The 19,141-nt window shown below is 41.8% G+C and overlaps 2 pseudogenes; one reads left to right on the top strand and one right to left on the bottom strand.

Annotated features, from left to right (window-relative positions):
* Positions 1-613: 613 nt before the first annotated feature.
* On the top strand, positions 614-5,300 carry LOC111980121 (myosin-8-like; annotated as a pseudogene).
* A 769-nt stretch (positions 5,301-6,069) lies between these two features.
* Positions 6,070-16,741, bottom strand: LOC111981596 (myosin heavy chain, fast skeletal muscle-like; annotated as a pseudogene).
* Positions 16,742-19,141: the final 2,400 nt, after the last annotated feature.

Raw genomic sequence — 19,141 nt, 5'->3', positions numbered from 1 at the left:
TGGCTCTATATATTATTATATGTATGTATAGAGAGAGAAACGTATGACCAGATCACTGAGCATAGAGCTAAACAGTCACAGTTCGTTGCAATCTCTTTTAGTTGTGGTTAATAATACATTGATGTCAGGTTCTTTATTGAATGGAAATGTAACATATTATAGTATGCGAGTGGTAGGCCTAAATATAACCATGTGCTTAATGGAGTTATCCATGGGCAACAGGTTCATACAGCTCAAACAATGCATGCCCATGTAAAGGAAGGAGGATTCTCACCAAGGACAATAGCCCAGTATAAAAGAGGCTTCTGCAGCAGGCTATGCTTACCCCCTAGCATCAGCAATAAGGTAAGTCTCCCCCTGCTTGACAAGAATAGCTGAATTCTTATAACTTCATGTAAAAAAGCAGATTTCCATGTTATGTGGTTGCATTCTCAGACAGGCTTCTGGACCATTCAAATGCACAGCTTTTTTGGTGTCAAGGGATTCAGTGATTGCAGTAAGCTGCAAGAAGTAGGTAGGTAGAATGACAAATGCCAATTTAATCTTTGACTTTCAAGGAAGAAAAAGCCTGAGGTTAAATGTGTTATGTTATACTGTATTCKTAGAGGCCAAAATGAGTGGGGATGGAGAAATGTCCATCTTCGGGCCAGCTTCCCAGTACCTGAGGAAGTCAGAGAAGGAGAGGATCGAGGCTCAGTCTACGCCCTTTGACGCCAAAACAGCCTGTTACGTCAGTGATGACAAAGAGCTCTATGTGAAGGGGCTCGTTCAGAACAAAGACGGAGACAAAGTCACCGTCCAGACCCTGGATGAGAGAGTAGGTCCACGGTGGAACCAATGTTGTAGCAGTCAGTGGCAACATGGGCTCATTTCCATTCAATGTGCCAGATTGTAGGCTTTCCTTCAGCAGCTTTCAGAACCCTGCTGTATTTTGTTTCTATTTTCCAGACTGTAACAGTCAAGGAGGACCAAGTCTTCCCAATGAACCCTCCCAAGTTCGATAAAATGGAGGACATGGTTATGATGACCCACCTCAATGAGCCCTCTGTGCTGTATAACCTCAAAGAGCGTTACGCAGCATGGATGATCTATGCAAGTCTTTTAGACTGATACACATTTWAAAAAAWATATATAATCTCATTGTTAAATGTATCTAACAAGGGCATATATGTTTATTTTGTATTGACAGACCTACTCTGGGCTGTTCTGTGTGACTGTGCACCCCTATAAGTGGCTCCCGGTCTATAACCCAGAGGTGGTGAGTGCCTACAGAGGGAAGAAGAGGATGAGATCCCCCCTCACATCTTCGCCCTCTCTGATAATGCCTATCAGCTCATGCTAACAGGTATATCACCCATTGCTTTAAATGTCTTTTCATTACATATTGTGATTTTGAACATCCAACTTATTGTGCTTATTTTTCTTTAGATCAGGAATATCAGTCTATCCTAATCACGTGAGTATCATGTGTTTTTCTTTTTTAAATTGATTCAGATATAGTAGTTGCCAGTTAAGTATATTCAAATGACACAATAATCAGATATTTTTCTTCAACAGTGGAGAATCCGGTGCAGGCAGACTGTAAACACAAAACGTGTCATCCAGTACTTTGCGACAATCGCAGTGTCTGCGGACCAGAAAAAAGAATCAGTCAGCAAGATGAAGGTAAGTTTATACCTTTTGTAGTGCAGGAAAGGGCTTTGACCGGTGTCGTGCAGGAAAGGGCTTTGACCGGTGCTGTGCAGGAAAGGGCTTTGACAGGTGCTGTACAGGAAAGGGCTTTGACAGGTGCTGTACAGGAAAGGGCTTTGACAGGTGCTTACAGGAAAGGGCTTTGACAGGTGCTGTACAGGAAAGGGCTTTGACAGGTGCTGTACAGGAAAGGGCTTTGACAGGTGCTGTACAGGAATGGATGTCAGATACATTTCCTTTCTTGTGGCAGGGAACCCTGGAGGATCAAGTCATCCAGGCCAACCCTCTGCTGGAGGCTTTTGGGAATGCCAAGACGGTGAGGAATGACAACTCCTCTCGCTTTGTGAGTGAAACCAGAATCCAACAGAATTGTTTTTTACGCAGAAGAGTAGCAATAAGTGCTGAACAACGTGAAACTTACAGTAAGACATTTTTATTTTCTCAAAAAGGGCAAATTCATTAGAATACACTTTGGTACAACGGGTAAACTGGCCTCAGCAGATATTGAAGTGTGTAAGTACAACATTTGTTTTGTTGCTAAAATGCATTTCCTGACGTTATCCATATACTGTATGAGGGATGTTGAATTAATTCTGCTTTGTTACTGAAAGATCTGCTGGAAAATCTCAAGTCACATTTCAATTGGGTGCTGAGAGGAGCTACCATATATTCTACCAGCTTACTTGCAACAAGAAGCCAGAGCTTATTGGTGTGTAGAATCTTGACATACTGCAGTATCTCTCTTACTAAGCCTCACACACACACACACACACACACACACACAAGCAAATAATATGTGACCCCCCATCATAAAGGGACCCCCATCATACGTTAGCATGTCTTGTCATCAGGTGAATCATAACTCCAAACACATTTTCGCTAAGAGCAGCTTTTATATACAGTATATATATTTCCACACCACAAGGTTTGAATAATACTGTGAAATTGTGAAACTTATGATAATGTCCTTTTAGTGTAAAAATGTCAGCCTGTTTTGGTGGTATGGAGTTTTGGCCTTCCATGGCGACATCACTCCATGGTGACATCATTTATTCATTAATAAACCAATAAGAAAGAGAGTTCCAAACCTCTCTGCCAATAACAGCAAATGTTATTGGCAAATTTTCCCCTTCCACTCAGACCTCTCCCAGACAGTCCTAGCAAAATTCTTGCTTGAGAAATTGCTCTTTGCTAAGAAGCTACTTTTGTTTCTTTTTGACCATTTTAATTGAAAACAAATAACAGTAAGGTACTTAATTGTTACACAGAAATGAGTTGATATTGAGATAAAAATGCACTGGTACAGTATCCTGTTTGTGGGTGCTTTTCAAAGTCTACGTATGTCAGATACTTCAGTTAGTGTAACTGGCTCCGGTGAGTGTAATTTGCTCAATATTAGGAGTTGAGAAATAAAGTTAGAACGAAGATATTGTCCTCTTTTCTACTGTAGGTACTGTATGTGATTCTAAACTTGTCTATTCTGTTGCTGCTAGCGATATTCATAAAAACATTGGGATAAATGTACTTAAAAAAAAAAAAGGGGAACCCCAGTCTAATTGAATTTCCCCCTTTCAGATTTAATCATGTTGAATGTCCTGCATTTGACTAGTTATTCTCAGTAATTAATCATCTCTTGTCCACCAGCCAATGGGCATCTTCTCCATCCTTGAAGAGGAGTGTATGTTCCCTAAGTCAACAGACACTTCCTTCAAGAACAAACTCTACAACCAGCATCTTGGAAAGAACCAAGCCTTCCAAAAGTCAAAGATTGTCAAAGGCAAACCTGAGGCCCACTTCTCCTTGGTGCACTACGTTGGTACTGTGGACTACAGTATCACTGGCTGGCTAGAGAAGAACAAGGACCCATTGAAGGAGTGTGTTCTGCAGCTGTACCAGAAGTCATGTCAAAATACTGTGTATGCTTTATGCAACCTTCTCTGCAACAGACGGTAACCATGCATTTTTAGTTTATATTACCTGATCAAATTAGATCAACTGACCATGAAGACCATCTTAATTCATCTCACATAGCTAAAATAACAGGCCATGCAGTACTGATCATTATTTCAACATTGTTTCTTCAGAGCCTGTGGCAGGTGGTGCGGCCAAGAAAGTTGCTAAGAAGAACGGAGCATCGTTCCAAACAGGTTCCGCTCTGTTCAGAGTAAGGTGCTGATCAATGTGCAGTGCTGTATAGACAAAATAAGACATCATTCTCTCCCCACATGAGCCATTGTATATAGTCTATATACCTACACTTCCTGATAAATTTTTACGTTACATATTTTCCTTGGCAAGCTCATGACAAACTTGAGAACAGCCCATCCTCACTTTGTGTGGTGTTTGATTCCAAATGAGACCAAAACACCAGGTACTCAGGTTAATCTGCTCAATTTCAACTCCATTGAACCAATTGGTTATCCACCAGCTGCGCTGCAATGGTGTGTTGGAGGGTATCAGCATCTGCAGGAAGGGATTCCCAAGCAGAATCATTTATGGGGACTTCAAGCAGAGGTAAATTGGGGGACACATGTTAATATAACGGAGTTAAGAATGTGCCTTAAGCTCACTTCACAGCTGGCTTGAAATGTCGCCGATAGAGCTATTCAATTGGTACCTTTTGTATAGCTCAAATGGTTGGTAAGTTGTCAAGGAGGGACGGCTGTGTGTTTGTGAGCAGTGGATCACTGGTTCGAGCTCGGTATGGGGACAGGGAGAGTRGAGGGAGCTAAACTGTTAGCAGCACACTGACGTCGGTTTCATTAGGGACTACTTGGTATACGGTTTCTAGTGTATTCAGTACTAATGCTTGGTCCCATGTGTTTCAGGTACAGGATCCTGAATGCCAGTGCTATCCCAGAGGGACTGTTCATGGACAACAAGAAGGCTGCGGAGAAACTGCTAGGCTCCATTGATGTGGATCATACTCAGTACAAGTTCGGCCACACCAAGGTGCACTTTTCACACTGCATACAACATTCATACTGTAATAGTAATGCACAAACCCTATATTGATAGTAAACCAAACTCCTCTTTTTCAGGTGTTTTTTAAAGCTGGTCTCCTGGGTGCTCTGGAGGAGATGGGAGATGAGCGCCTAGCCCATGTTATGACATCCACTCAGGCACTGTGTCGAGGATATGTTGTCAGACTGGAGTACCAGAACATGATGGCCAGAAGGTATGGAAACACGGGTATTTTGCAATATCAACACTGTGAACTCTGGGATATCATTTAAGTCAATTTTGAATGAAAACAAACAGAATATTCTTGACTTTACTTTGATAGGGAGTCCATTTACACCATACACTATAATTTCCGCTCATTCATGAACGTGAAAATACTGGCCATGGATGAAACTATATTTCAAACTCAAGCCTCTTCTGAAGAGTGCAGAATCGGAAAAAGAGATGACCCAAATAAAGGTGGACTTCACTAAGTGCAAGGAGGATCTGGCCAAATCAGAAAGCAGGAGAAAGGGTAGTGTTTGTATAGTTAATATTATAATACAACCTTGATTACTATTGGAGATGCAGATGACAATGTTATGCTGGTATTGTGTGGTGGTAATAGTTGTTGGTTTCAATCAGGTGAAAGAGCTGGAGAATGAGCTAGAGTCAGAGCAGAAACACATCTCAGATGCTTGTCACGTTCCTGACCTGTTTTCCCTTGTTTTTGTATTTGTTTAGTATGGTCAGGGCGTGAGTTGGGGTGGGCATTCTATGTTATGTGTTTCTATGTTGGGTTCAATGTATTAGCCTGATATGGTTCTCAATTAGGGGCAGGTGTTTTACGTTTCCTCTGATTGAGAACCATATTAAGGTAGGCTGTTCTCACTGTTTGTTTGTGGGTGATTGTTGCACCACACGGTACTGTCTCGTCTCGTTTCGGTTGTTCTTTCCTGTTCATTGTTATATGTTCTCAAGTTCAGGTCTGTTTACGTCGTTTTGTTATTTTGTAGTTTGTTCAAGTGTTTTTCGTCTTCGTTTAATAAATCATTATGTCTTCATACCTCGCTGCATATTGGTCCGATCCTTGTTCCTCCTCAGATGAGGAGGGGAACGAACGTTACAGAATCACCCACCAACCAAGGACCAAGCAGCGTGGGAAAAAGCAGCAGCAGCGATCGCAGGATTTCTGGACATGGGAGGAAATTCTGGACGGTAAGGGACCCTGGGCACAACCTGGAGAATATCGCCGCCCTCGTGAAGAGCTGGAGGCAGCTAAAGCCGAGAGGCGGTGGTATGAGGAGGCAGCACGGAAGCTCTGGATAAGAGCRTCTGCTAAATGACGTAAATGTATGCCACTTCAGTATATCAGGTTTGGTTAGTCAGATTTATTGTATGAACAAAATACAATGTAGTAAGTTTGCTATCCCATCAACTCACCTTGCCCATGTCACGACTCTTGACCTGGGTCTCAGCAATGTCAGCACGCTCTGCAGCCTCCTTCAACTCATGCTGCACCTTCCTGAACTTGGTCAGGTGGGTATTGGCTTGCTCCTATAAAATAAAATTGGATCAAGTGTCAACATTTTTAAGGGAGGTTCCAAACATGTGTAAACTGGTCTGGATTGAGTTGTACTCACAGCCTCCTCCACCTGTCTCTTGTAGGCTTTAAACCTTCAGTTGTAACTTGTCCACCAGTTCTTGAAGTCTAATGATCTTTTCTTTCTTCCTCAGATTCTTTAAAAAAAATAGTTATTAGAATTGCCACGCACCAAAGAACTGTGTTGATGAGGAAATCAATGGTGAGTTTTGCATGCGGTGTATCCATCCAAACTTTTGACTGGTACTGTATATCAGTGCATTTGTAACAACCTAACCATTATGAAACTTCTATTAGATCAAATAAACCTCACGTAGCAAATTAGCAAGAAAACATTTTGTTGATCAAATTCGACACGCCAAATTGTTCACATGGTGGGCTTATTTTCATGGACAGATTTCGGGCGGAGTAAAACCTCTTGCTTCGCATCTTTCTCTGTCTACACTCACAGAGTACCCACTAGTATTATTGATTGGAAGGGACAAGGCCATTATCTCTGGTGTTGAATTGGAAGTCAAAACAAAACTCTATACTTCAATCATATCAATACCTTTATTCCCATGTCACGGTTCTTGGTTCTAATCTTGTTGACCTGAGACTCAGCTATGTCAGCACGCTCGTTAGCCTCTTCCAGCTCATGCTGCACCTTTCTGAATTTGGCCATATGAACATTAGCTTGCTCCTCCTGAAATTGAATGAGATACAGTGTAGTTTAGCCTACATTAATTTTTGCAGCCAGAGCCCAACCTTCACTTTAATACTCAAAATCTAGTGGAGAATGGTCCTTGGTATATGGTTTGCTTACAGCTTCCTCAGACTGTCTTTTGTAAGCCTTCACTTTGATCTGTAATTTATCCACCAAATCCTGAAGTCTAGTAACATTCTTCTTGTCTTCCTCAGTCTGAAAGAAATCACAGCTGCCAGTTTTTTTTCTTCACAAAAGGTTTTCAGGACAATGCGATAAGTGGATTGCAATTTCATTTGAAACTAGGGCTATGCCCATGAATGGAAAATAAATACATCTCTGTTAAAATGTTGGTGACAATATGACTTTACCTCCTGATTATACGGTACATTAATACGTTYTTATTTCTTACGTGATAGGTGAGCTCTTTCACCCTCCTCCCATATTTAAGAAGTCATTTGATAGCATCAACCCCCTGCTTTTGCTCAGCCTCAAGCTCATTTTCCAGATCACGGACCTAGATAACAGAGAAGTTTTTTTGCAATGTTTTTAAATCAGTAAGCAATACAGTATTATAATTACCTTTGCTACATACCCTGCCCTCCAGKTTCTGGAGTTGCTTCTTTCCACCCTTCATGGTAATATTCTCTGCTTCATCTAGACGGTGCTGCAGGTCCTTGACGGTGATCTCCAGATTCTTTTTCATCCTCTCCAGGTGACTACTCATGTCCTGCTCCTTCTTCAGCTCCTCTGCCATCATGGCAGCCTGAGAATGGGACAAGATTTGAAAGAAACTCATTTAGCTTGTGGAAGTTTGTGTTAAAGAGACAGCTTGTGAACTGTAGAACTTACATCAGTAATTGCTTTCTTGGCAGTCGTGACGTGCTGATTGTAAACTATGGGCCAGGGCATTCTTAGCCTTGGGATGAAAACAACATACACTGAGTGTACAAAACATTTCTTTCCATGACATAGACTGACCAGGTGAACCCAGGTGAAAACTATGATCATTTATTGATGTCACTTGTTAAATCCACTTCAATCAGTGTGGATGAGACAGGTTAAAGAAGGATTTTTAAGCCTTGAGACAATTGAGACATGGATTGTGTATGTGTATGTGTGCCATTCAGAGGGTGAGTGGGCAAGACAAAAGATTTAAGTGCCTTTGAACGGGGTATGGTAGTAGGTACCAGGCTGTTCTGAGCGCAAAAGCAGGGGCTGCAACTCAATATTAGGAAGGTGTTCCTAATGTTTGGGATACTCAGTGTAAAGTAGGTATTGAGTATAGTAAGATTTTCAATGTAGTATGGTAACAATATTAGGTGATCTTACTTTCATTTCCTCATCAAGATGTCTCTTCAAGTCATCAATTTGTGTTGTGAACCCATGCTTGGCTCTTGTCAGTTGTGAAATGAGACCCTTCTCCTCCATTGTCTGATTAAATTCCCCTACAAGATAAAATTAGAATACGTGTTAAGGTAGTTTTTATGTTTGTTTCTCCTACACATGTAAAAAGGAAGGATGTTTAATGATTAAAATTACCATTCTCAGTTTGTAGACGGGCCTTTTGATTACTGATATCATTGAGATAATGTACATTCTCCTCTGTCTTGGTCTTTAACTCGCTGGCCAAGTCATCTATTTCCATCTTGTATTCACTCTTCTCCTTCTCCAGTTTCTGCTTAACTCACTGGAGGTTGTCAATTTGTTCTCCCAGTTCTGCCATACTGTCTGTCTGCTTCTTGCGAAGAGCGGCAGCGATGGACTCGTAATGCAAGGTGGACTCCTCCAGGTCTCGACGCAGCTTCTGAAACTCAGCCTCACACTTCTTGTTCCTCTCAATTTGAGAAGCAGTGGCTCCACCAGCCTCTTCAAGCCTCTCACTGATCTCCTCAAGTTCCCTGGAGAGATCAGACCTCTGCTTCTCTATCTTGACACAAGCAGAGTGCTCAGCCTCAATTTCTTATTCGAGTTCCTCAATATGAGCCTTGAGAGAACATACCATTTCAAACCAAAGAAGTTTGAGCTAATAATTTGAAAGATTCAAAGTCTTTCCTACAAAGGGGAAATATATTGAGTACATTTGACCACAACAGAGGAAATCTTGCTTATTACTTCAGCAGTTTATGATTTTGCTTCTTAAGTTTTTCATCTGACTGCTGCTTTTCATTCTCCAGATCCATTATGGCTTCATGTGTCAGTTTCACATCACACTCAAGCTTTCTCTTGGCTCTCTCAAGGTCTTTGCGAATCGTCTTCTCTTGCTCCAGAGAACCCTCAAGCTGTGGTATGAAAACAAGTAGCGATAGAATTAAGTTAAATCATTACAATGCAATCCTTTTTTTCTACTGATAAGGTGTTACTCACATCATCCACTTGTTGTTCAAGCATAGCTTTTGCTTTTGTCAGTGTTGACTTTGTCCTCCTCTGCCTGGAGATCATCAATGGTCTGCTGATGTGCCTCTTGGAGGCCTTTCTTCTCCTTGGTCAACTTGGAATGTCTCTTAWCCTGACCAGACATCTCCTCTGTTAGGTTTTTAACTTGCAATGGCATAGTGATGTTAGTAAAATACCTGCAAAGAGGATGATGGATACTGCAACTTCATATAAAAATGCAAACCTTGTTTTCAGTGGCATGCTTCTCCTTCTCCACTTTGGCCAAGGTGAGCTCTAAGTTATCAATATCTTTCTTCAGCTCAGAGCACTCATCCTCCAGCTTCCTCTTATTGGCAGTCAGCTCAGAATTGATTTCGTCTTCATCATCCAGTCTCTCGGTCAACTCTTTCAGTTTGGCTTCAAGCTGTATTTTGCTTTTAATGAAAGCCTCACATCTCTCCTCTGCATCCGAAAGAGTTTCGGAATCCTAGGAAAACCGATTGTCCAGTCAATGTGTCTGTCTAATGGAACACTTCTTAAACACTACACTACACCCGATATGTTTATGTTTAAAAGCAATGATAGTTCATGTTGACAATTCTAATAGCACCTACAGATTGAACTTGTGACATGAGGTTTTGTTTCTCCACGAACAGAGAAACCATCTTCTCCTCCAGTTCCTTTCTCTTGGCCTCTGCTTTTGCCAGGTCCTCCTTACATGTGATGAAGTCCTCCATCTTCTCCACCTCCTTTTCAATATCTGCACTCTTCAGAAGGGGCTTGATCTTGAAGTACAGCTTCATCCATGGCCAGTGTTTCACGCTCATGAATAAGCGGAGGTTGTATTGCAGAATGAACACACAATCTCTGAAAAATAGGTAATTGTAATGCCATATTATTGACCAGTTCTAAGCATGTACTTTCTTTTAAAGACAAGGATACAAATATTTCAATTGATGGGTTGTCTTACTTCTTTATAGCCAGCTGAGAAAATAATTCTCATGAGGTACCCACGGCACAATGCTTGAGTGCCTGTCACCAGAGGCCAGTTTTTCATCTCGCAACTCCTCAAGAGTGTCCAGCAGACCGGCTTTAAAAAAGACCTGCAATAACATGGCTTACTGAGACACAGATGCTGTTGATATACTGTATGTGTATATATAGTGCCCTCTGTAATTATTGGGACAGTGACACCTTGTCTTAGAAGTGTTTAGAAACATATTATATTCTTATTTACAGTAAAAGTGACTCCAAAATTACATAATACATTATTTACCATTTATTTCTATTGGACACAAAATAATCTGAAACACAACCAAAACATACAGCAAATGCATCCAACAAATTGTACAGTCACAAGCTTGATGTGGTCATTGCGTGCTAGAAATATGGGACCAAATACAACACTTTTGACTACTTTAATTACACGTATAAGTGAATTTGTCCCAATCCTTTTGGTCCCCTAACATAGGGGAGACTATGTACAAAAAGTGCTGTAATTTCTCAATTATTTCAAATCGAGAGTCTTGGAGTATAGAGCCAAAATAAGAAAATGTATAATTACGGTTTCTCATTAGTGAAGTTAATGCAGAGCTGCTCCAAGCTGTTGTACTGAGTAAAAAAAATCGAGCCATTTATATGGTTGTTGGCCACTGACGGTGGCAGTCTTAACACAACTTAAGGTTGCTTAATGTTTAAAAAAAAAAACATTTTAGAAAGATAAGTATAAAGAAATTAACTTACATCAAAGATTTCAAACCCGGCGATGTCCAACATTCCTATATAGAATTGTTTTGCCTGCTTCGTATCGAGCATCTCGTTTATTCTGATGACCATCCATAAGAACATCTTCTCATAGATGGACTTTGCCAGGGCGCCAACGGAATTGACTACCTAAACAGCATGTAATGAATAATGATGTCAACAGAATATTAAATCTACTTGACCTGTCGAAATATAATACATGTTGAACTGTCTGCTACTTGGTGACAAACTCATTCCCGACCTTCACTCTGCGGTAGCAGAGGGCTTTCACTAATTCAGCAGAGTTCAGGCCCAAGAGAAGTGACTTTGTCTGCCACTGGTGGAGAAATATGATGATGAGTTATGAGCTGATGATGTGTGTCTTGAGATTTGATCATTTAAGTCCAAAACATTTAATAAAACGAAGATATCTTACCCTCAGTGCCGTCAGGCTCTGCCTGTTCCTCACGCGGCTTCTGCCTGAACTTCAAGTTCCCATAATGCATCACAGCACCAGTCAGCTCATAGATGGCCAACTTCTCATCATGGTTGAAGCCCAAGATGCCAATGGTATCCTAGATAATTGAAAAACTTTGGCATTTACTGTCACATGCAAGATTAATGTTTAATGAAAATAATTGCAAAACAAAAGAATTGACTTCTCACATCTGTGACCACCAGCTCTTCTTTGTCGTCAATGCTGGCCACAGTGATCTGACCCTGACTGATCATTGGGAAATCATACGGGTTTGTCGGGATTTCTGTCAAGGGAAAAAACAATGATTATTTTGTGGATTATAATTCATGGACATTGTTGTATGGGGTTGATAAATAAGGGCAAATCAAGTCTGACATTTCAAATTGGAAATAACAAACTTTAGAAATCTTAACTCAAATACTATACAAGTATGCATTTTCTGCTGTGCAGGAAAATTCTCAGCAACAAAATAGTGATCAAATTAAGATCCTACATCTGTAGTAAATTTCATGAAGGATTTTGCAAATAATTCTGGAAGGTTCATATTCACATGATATTCTTACTGTACCTATAAGTTATGGTTTGTGATTTGTCATGATCTGATAGAAGATATGGTAGCTCCTTTCCTCTAACAGTTGGAATGTCACTCTGGACTTTTCCAGTAAATCTAGACAGAGCAACAGTACATAGATTATGAGTATTAGTTACACGTGATCAATTTAAAGGTCATGAAATTCAAGAGAACAAAACGTACGTTTCAATATCAGCAGAAGACAGTTTTCCTGTGGTTCCGAAGTGAATTCTGATGAATTTACCCTGTTGAAATGGAATATACGTTTTTGTTTAATTAAATATCTCCTACTTCCATTTCAAGTAAAGAGAAGCTTTGAGGAAAGTTACTTACAAAATGAGAGGAGTTGTCATTCCTCACTGTCTTGGCATTTCCAAAGGCCTCCAGCAGAGGGTTGGCTGAAATGATTTGATCTTCCAGGGTGCCCTGGGAGCCACATTCCATTACATACATCTGAAAATCTCTTACAGTACTTGCCTTTACAGTATTCATTGTCAACTCTGCCTTACCTGTATCTTGCCAGTTTGCTCCTTTTCAGTATCTCCAGCCACTGCGATTGTCGCAAAATACTGGATAACACGTTTTGTGTTGACAGTCTGTCCTGAACCAGATTCTCCACGGTAAACACAATGTGATTTTGACATTTTTTATATTGAATTATCCAATTATTTTCTTCTGAATATTCAGACATTCTCAAAGCAAATGTAATTCACTCATGTAATCAGGACAGACTCACTATCTGTAGGTTAAGTGGAAACATACAAGTATTACTGGTATATCTGCAATATCATCCACTGTGGCGAAGTTAAACCCCTCAGTTGCTTGACACTCCTTGAGGTTGCCTTAATAATGACCAGCTTAAAGAATTCAAAATTCTTACTTACCTGTAAGCATATTTTGATGTGCATTATCGGAAACAGAGAAGATGTGTGGTGGGGCCTCCATACGCTTTTTGCCTCTGTAGGCTGTCACCACCAATTGGTCGTACACTGGGAGCCACTTGTAGGGGTTCACAGTAGCACAGAACAGCCCGGAGTAGGTCTATAATGACAATTCATATCATGTTACATGATATGGCAGAGTCCTAAACCAACAGGTCTCCTTATTAAAGCCCTACTTACATAGATCATCCATGCTAACGATCTTTGAGGTTATACAGCACAGAGGGCTCGTTGAGGTAGTTCATCATGGCCATGTCCTCCATCTTATGGAACTGCCAAAGGGGGAGGAGTTGCAATCTACTGCAGAGATTGACAGAACTTTGCAGGCTTACTTTCCAGGTCTATGCCCAAACAGTTCGAACTTCTAATTTTAAAAATTAATCTCTCCAGAAATAAGTCTCTCACTGTTGCCGCCTGCTACCGACCCCCCTCAGCTCCCAGCTGTGCCCTGACACCATCTGTGAATGATCGCTCCCCATCTCAGCTTCAGAGTTTGTTTCTGTTAGGTGACCTAACTGGGAATGCTTAACACCCCGGCAGTCCTACAATCTAAGCTAGATGCCCTCAATTCTCACACAAATCATCAAGGAACCACCAGGTACAACCCTAAATCCGTAAACATGGCACGCTAATAGACATTATCCTGACCAACTTGCCCTCCAAATACACCTCTGCTGTCTCAATCAAGATCTCAGCGATCACTGCCTCATTGCCAGTATCCGCTACGGGTCCGCGGTCAACGAACCACCCCTCATCACTGTCAACGCTCCCTAAACTTATGCGAGCAGGCCTTTCTAATCGACCATGGCCGGGTACCCTGGAAGGATATTGACCTCATCCCGTCAGTTGAGGATGCCTGGTCATTCTTTAAAAGTTACTTTCTCACCATATTAGACAAGCATGCTCCGTTCAAAAAATGCCAGAACTAAGAACAGATATAGCCCTTGGTTCACTCCAGACCTGACTGCCCTCGACCAGCACAAAACATCCTGTGGCGAACTGCAATAGCATCGAAGAGCCCCCGCGATATGCAACTGTTCAGGGAAGTCAGGAACCAATACACGCAGTCAGTCAGGAAAGCAAAGGCCAGCTTTTCAAGCAGAAATTTGCATCCTGTAGCTCTAACTCCAAAAAGTTCTGGGATACTGTAAAGTCCATGGAGAAACAAGAGCACCTCCTCCCAGCTGCCCACTGCACTGAGGCTAGGCAACACGGTCACCCACCGATAAATCCGTGATAATCGAAAACTTCAACAAGCATTTCTCAACGGCTGGCCATGCCTTCCTCCTGGCGACTCCAACCTTGGCCAAACAGCCCAGCCCCCCCCCCTCGCGCTACTCGCCCAAGCCTCCCCAGCTTCTCCTTTACCCAAATCCAGATAGCAGATGTTCTGAAAGAGCTGCAAAACCTGGACCCATACAAATCAGCTGGGCTTGACAATCTGGACCCCCTATTTTCTGAAACTGTCCGCCGCCATTGTCGCACCCCCTATTACCAGGCCTGTTCAACCTCTCCTTCGTATCATCTGAGATCCCCAAGGATTGGGAAAGCTGCCGCGGTCATCCCCCTCTTCAAAGGGGAGACACCCTGGACCAAACTGTTACAGACCTATATCCATCCTGCCCTGCCTACTAAGGTCTTCGAAAGCCAAATCAACAAAAACAGATCACTGACCATCTCGAAATCCCACCGTACCTTCTCCCTGTGCATCCGGTTTCCGAGCCGGTCACGGGGTGCACCTCAGCACGCTCAGGTACTAAACGATATCATTAACCGCCATCGATAAAAGACAGTACTATGCAGCCGTCTTCATCGACCTGGCCAAGGCTTTTGACTCTGTCAATCACCATATTCTTATCGGCAGACTCAGTAGCCTCGGTTTTTCAATGACTGCCTTGCCTGTTCACCAACTACTTTGCAGACAGAGTTTAGTGTGTCAAATCGGAGGGCATACTTGTCCGGTCCTCTGGCAGTCTCTATGGGGGTACCTCAGGTTTCAATTCTCCGGCCGACTCTTTTCTCTGTATATATCAATGATGTTGCTCTTGCTGCGGCGCTCCCTGATCCACCTCTACGCAGACGACACCATTCTGTATACTTCTGGCCCTTCCTTGGACACTGTGCTATCTAACCTCCAAGCAAGCTTCAATGCCATACAACACTCCTTCCGTGGCCTCCAACTGCTCTTAAACGCTAGTAAAACCAAATGCATGCTTTTCAACCCGTTCGCTGCCTGCACCCGCACGCACGACTAGCATCACCACCCTGGATGGTTCCGACCTAGAATAATGTGAGACATCTATAAGTACCTAGGTGTCTGGCTAGACTGCAAACTCTCCTTCCAGACTCATATCAAACATCTCCAATCCAAAATCAAATCTAGAGTCGGCTTTCTATTTCGCAACAAAGCCTCCTTCACTCACGCCGCCAAACTTACCCTAGTAAAACTGACTATCCTACCGATCCTCGACTTCGGCGATGTCATCTACAAAATAGCTTCCAATACTCTACTCAGCAAACTGGATGCAGTTTATCACAGTGCCATCCGTTTTGTTACTAAAGCACCTTATACGAACCACCACTGCAACCTGTATGCCCTAGTCGGCTGGCCCTCGCTACATGTTCGTCGTCAGACCCACTGGCTCCAGGTCATCTACAAGGCTATGCTAGGTAAAGTGCCGCCTTATCTCAGTTCACTGGTCACGATGGCTACACCCACCCGTAGCACGCGCTCCAGCAGGTGTATCTCCCTGATCATCCCTAAAGCCAAAACCTCATTTGGACGCCTTTCCTTCCAGTTCTCTGCTGCCTGCGACTGGAACGAATTGCAAAAATCTCTGAAGTTGGAGACTTTTATCTCCCTCAACAACTTTAAACATCTGCTATCCGAGCAGCTAACCGATCGCTGCAGCTGTACATAGTCCATCGGTATATAGCCCACCCAATTTACCTACCTCACCCCCATACTGCTTTTATCTATTTACTTTTCTGCTCTTTTGCACACCAGTATCTCTACTTGCACATGATCATCTGATGATTTATCACTCCAGTGTTAATCTGCTAAATTGTAATTATTCGATTTATTGCCTACCTCATGCCTTTTGCACACATTGTATATAGATTCTCTTTTTTCTACCATGTTATTGACTTGTTTATTGTTTACTCCATGTGTTACTCTGTGTTGTCTGTTCACACTGCTATGCTTTATCTTGGCCAGGTCGCAGTTGCAAATGAGAACTTGTTCTCAACTAGCCTACCTGGTTAAATAAAGGTGAAATAAAAAATAAATAAAAATCTTATCATACTTTGGACGATTCATCTGATAAACGTCCTCTTTTTTCATGGTTACCATCTAAAAAAGCACATTTAAAATGATGACACACCATGCAATGAAAGGTGATAAATGCTATTAACGTTGTTGTAGATATTTTCCAAAATTAAATTTGAAATCAAGTAACTCAGATTTGCAAATGGGAAAGTTTTAAACGAATTGGTCAGATACAATAGGACCCACCTCTCCATTCCCACATTTTACGGTGACTTTACAACCTTGTCTGTTCTGGACGACTCCTTTGATGTACAGATCCTTGACATCTGGCACGAAGCAGGCGTTCTTGGCATCAAAGGGCCGGGTCTGAGCCTCAATCCTCTCCTTCTCAGGCTTGCGGAGATAGATGGCGGCTGCTCCAAAAGCGGCCATCTCCACGTCCGAGCTCCACATACCTCAATAATTGCAAGGTTACCAGTTTTGAAATCAAAGGGCCTGTAATGGTTGTCTAGCTGGTTTTCAGATGAAAACATTATGGTATCAAGCTTCTAGATGTCCATATTCAAGGTTGCTGAGATACATTAAAGGAACATTTAGAATAGGCATGGGGAGTCTCACAGTGCTAAGTAAGGAGTATGAAGGGCGGACTGATGAGTGACAGTTTGAAAACACATAAAATAAAATGCTGTTATTTTAAGATGGTTGAATGATTACACACTCACAGTAGCTCTTTTGGGTTCAATTATAAAGAGCCAGACCCATTACATGATGAGTTTGACCTTAGGTCCTTGTGGAGAAATATGACCATGCTTATGTCTCATGAGTGCTCCTGCTAACTAGTTCACAGCATATTCTGCTAAGCCCAGAGGGCAGGGATGCACAACTCCAGTCACAGAGGGCTGTAGTGTGTGATGGTTTTGGTCCTCGTCTTTTAATCAGAGACTATTTTATATCTGGGCGTAGAGAGAATTGTTCATCCCTTTTAATAGACGTTCTATTAAATCAAGCCGGTTTAGGCCTAAAATGTGAACACTGATTTTTATATTTAACCTTTATTTAACTAGGCCAGTCAGTTAAAAACAAATTCTTATTTACAATGACAGCCTACGGGGGAATAGTGGGTTAACTGCCTTGTTCAAGGGGCAGAGCAACAGATTTTTACCTTGTCAGCTCAGGGATTTGATCTAGCAATCTTTCAGTTACTGGCTCACACTCTAACCACTAGGCTACCTGTCACCTGGGCAAATTGATATCAATTATGTTTACGTAGCATATTATTTTCTAATATAAAATAAAATTCACTAACGGAAACCTTGTGTGCATTGTGTTATGTCCTGTATTAAGACACTGCAGCTGTCATTTAGTGCTGCTAACACCTGTCTGAACTGAGTGTCCAGTTCCTCAAATACAGAGCATCCCCATCATGTCCCCTTTGCCCATTGCCTTTGAATGTTTATCATCATACTTGCTTCCTCAGCCTGTCAAAGTGACCCAGAGTGAAAGTCACACAGYAGTAATTAACTAACCCTTCCTCAACAGGGTCAGGGACTGACACAAATGTATTATAAATGACAGCTGCTGCCAATTAGTGGAACGGAATGTGATGAGGGCTGTTCAAAACCAAGCTTTTAATAATCCAYGCGGTACCTTGTACCTACAATGCTTACAAAATGTTGCGGCATCATCATCTGTGCTTTAGTGAGGTACTTCAGAGTTTCCTCTTGCTCATTCCTTATAGGTGCACTGTGCAGCCATTTACTTCTCRTTTCCATTTCTCTGTGTTTAAAAAAAAAAGAATACGGCTTAGAATTACATATCTTATGCTATAACACAATATAGGATCCTAATTCAAATGTAATTATAGGATGTCTATGGTTATTACCTTATCATCCTTACCAACAAAACCCATTTGTTGCAGGGATGTGAAGTAGTGTTGTATTGTTTGTGTTCAACTGCAGAGAAGGAGAAGCATCAGTGTAACAGGAAGATACTGTTTGTGTACACTGAAGTGGCCAGTTGACCAATCACCAGTAAATAGGTCACAAATTATATTTGTATTCCTCCACTGCTACATATCAAAGACATTATAACCTATCTGCAGGTGGAACTGTTGCATTMACTTCCAAGAAGATGTGTGTGCAGCAATAGGTTACATAGCAATGAGTAATACGTTGGTGTGATTACATTAAGCATGATTGCTTGTTGCCTGCCACATTAAAGTATAGCTTGATTATTGTAACTTGATGTCACTTTATTCACTTTGTTCACTCTTTCTGTCTCCCACCGGGATGTGTGTTGGGTGGGCGTGTTGAAGACACAGGAAGTGTCTCCATCTATTGGTCGTTGAACAATACTACAACAAGGGAGCCAAAGCTAGCAGTTAGTACTCTTCTTGCAGTCACATGAATATCTGTCATGAGTTCCATCTTCAAGGATCTCATATTAACAGCATGCCTGTCAGATTAACCAGACAGTGTTCCTTGATCTCTATGCTTCACACAATGTTTTTGTCTTCCATTAGTAAGCTCTGAGTTTGGATGCTTTAATCAAATCAAATCAAGTTTATTTTATATAGCCCTTCGTACATCAGCTAATATCTCGAAGTGCTGTACAGAAACCCAGCCTAAAACCCCAAACAGGAGCAAGCCAATGAGGGTAGAAGCACGGTGGCTAGGAAAAACTCCCTAGAAAAGGCCAAAACCTAGGAAGAAACCTAGAGAGGAACCAGGCTAATGAGGGGTGGCCAGTCCTCTTGGCTGTGCCGGGTGGAGATTATAACAGAACATGGCAAGATGTTCAAAATGTTCGTAAAATGACAACATGGTCAAATAATAATCAGGA

The sequence above is a fragment of the Salvelinus sp. IW2-2015 genome, linkage group LG20 (genome assembly GCF_002910315.2).
Source record: "Salvelinus sp. IW2-2015 linkage group LG20, ASM291031v2, whole genome shotgun sequence".
Lineage (NCBI taxonomy): Eukaryota > Metazoa > Chordata > Actinopteri > Salmoniformes > Salmonidae > Salvelinus > Salvelinus sp. IW2-2015.
This window is presented reverse-complemented; position numbering and strand designations above follow the sequence as displayed.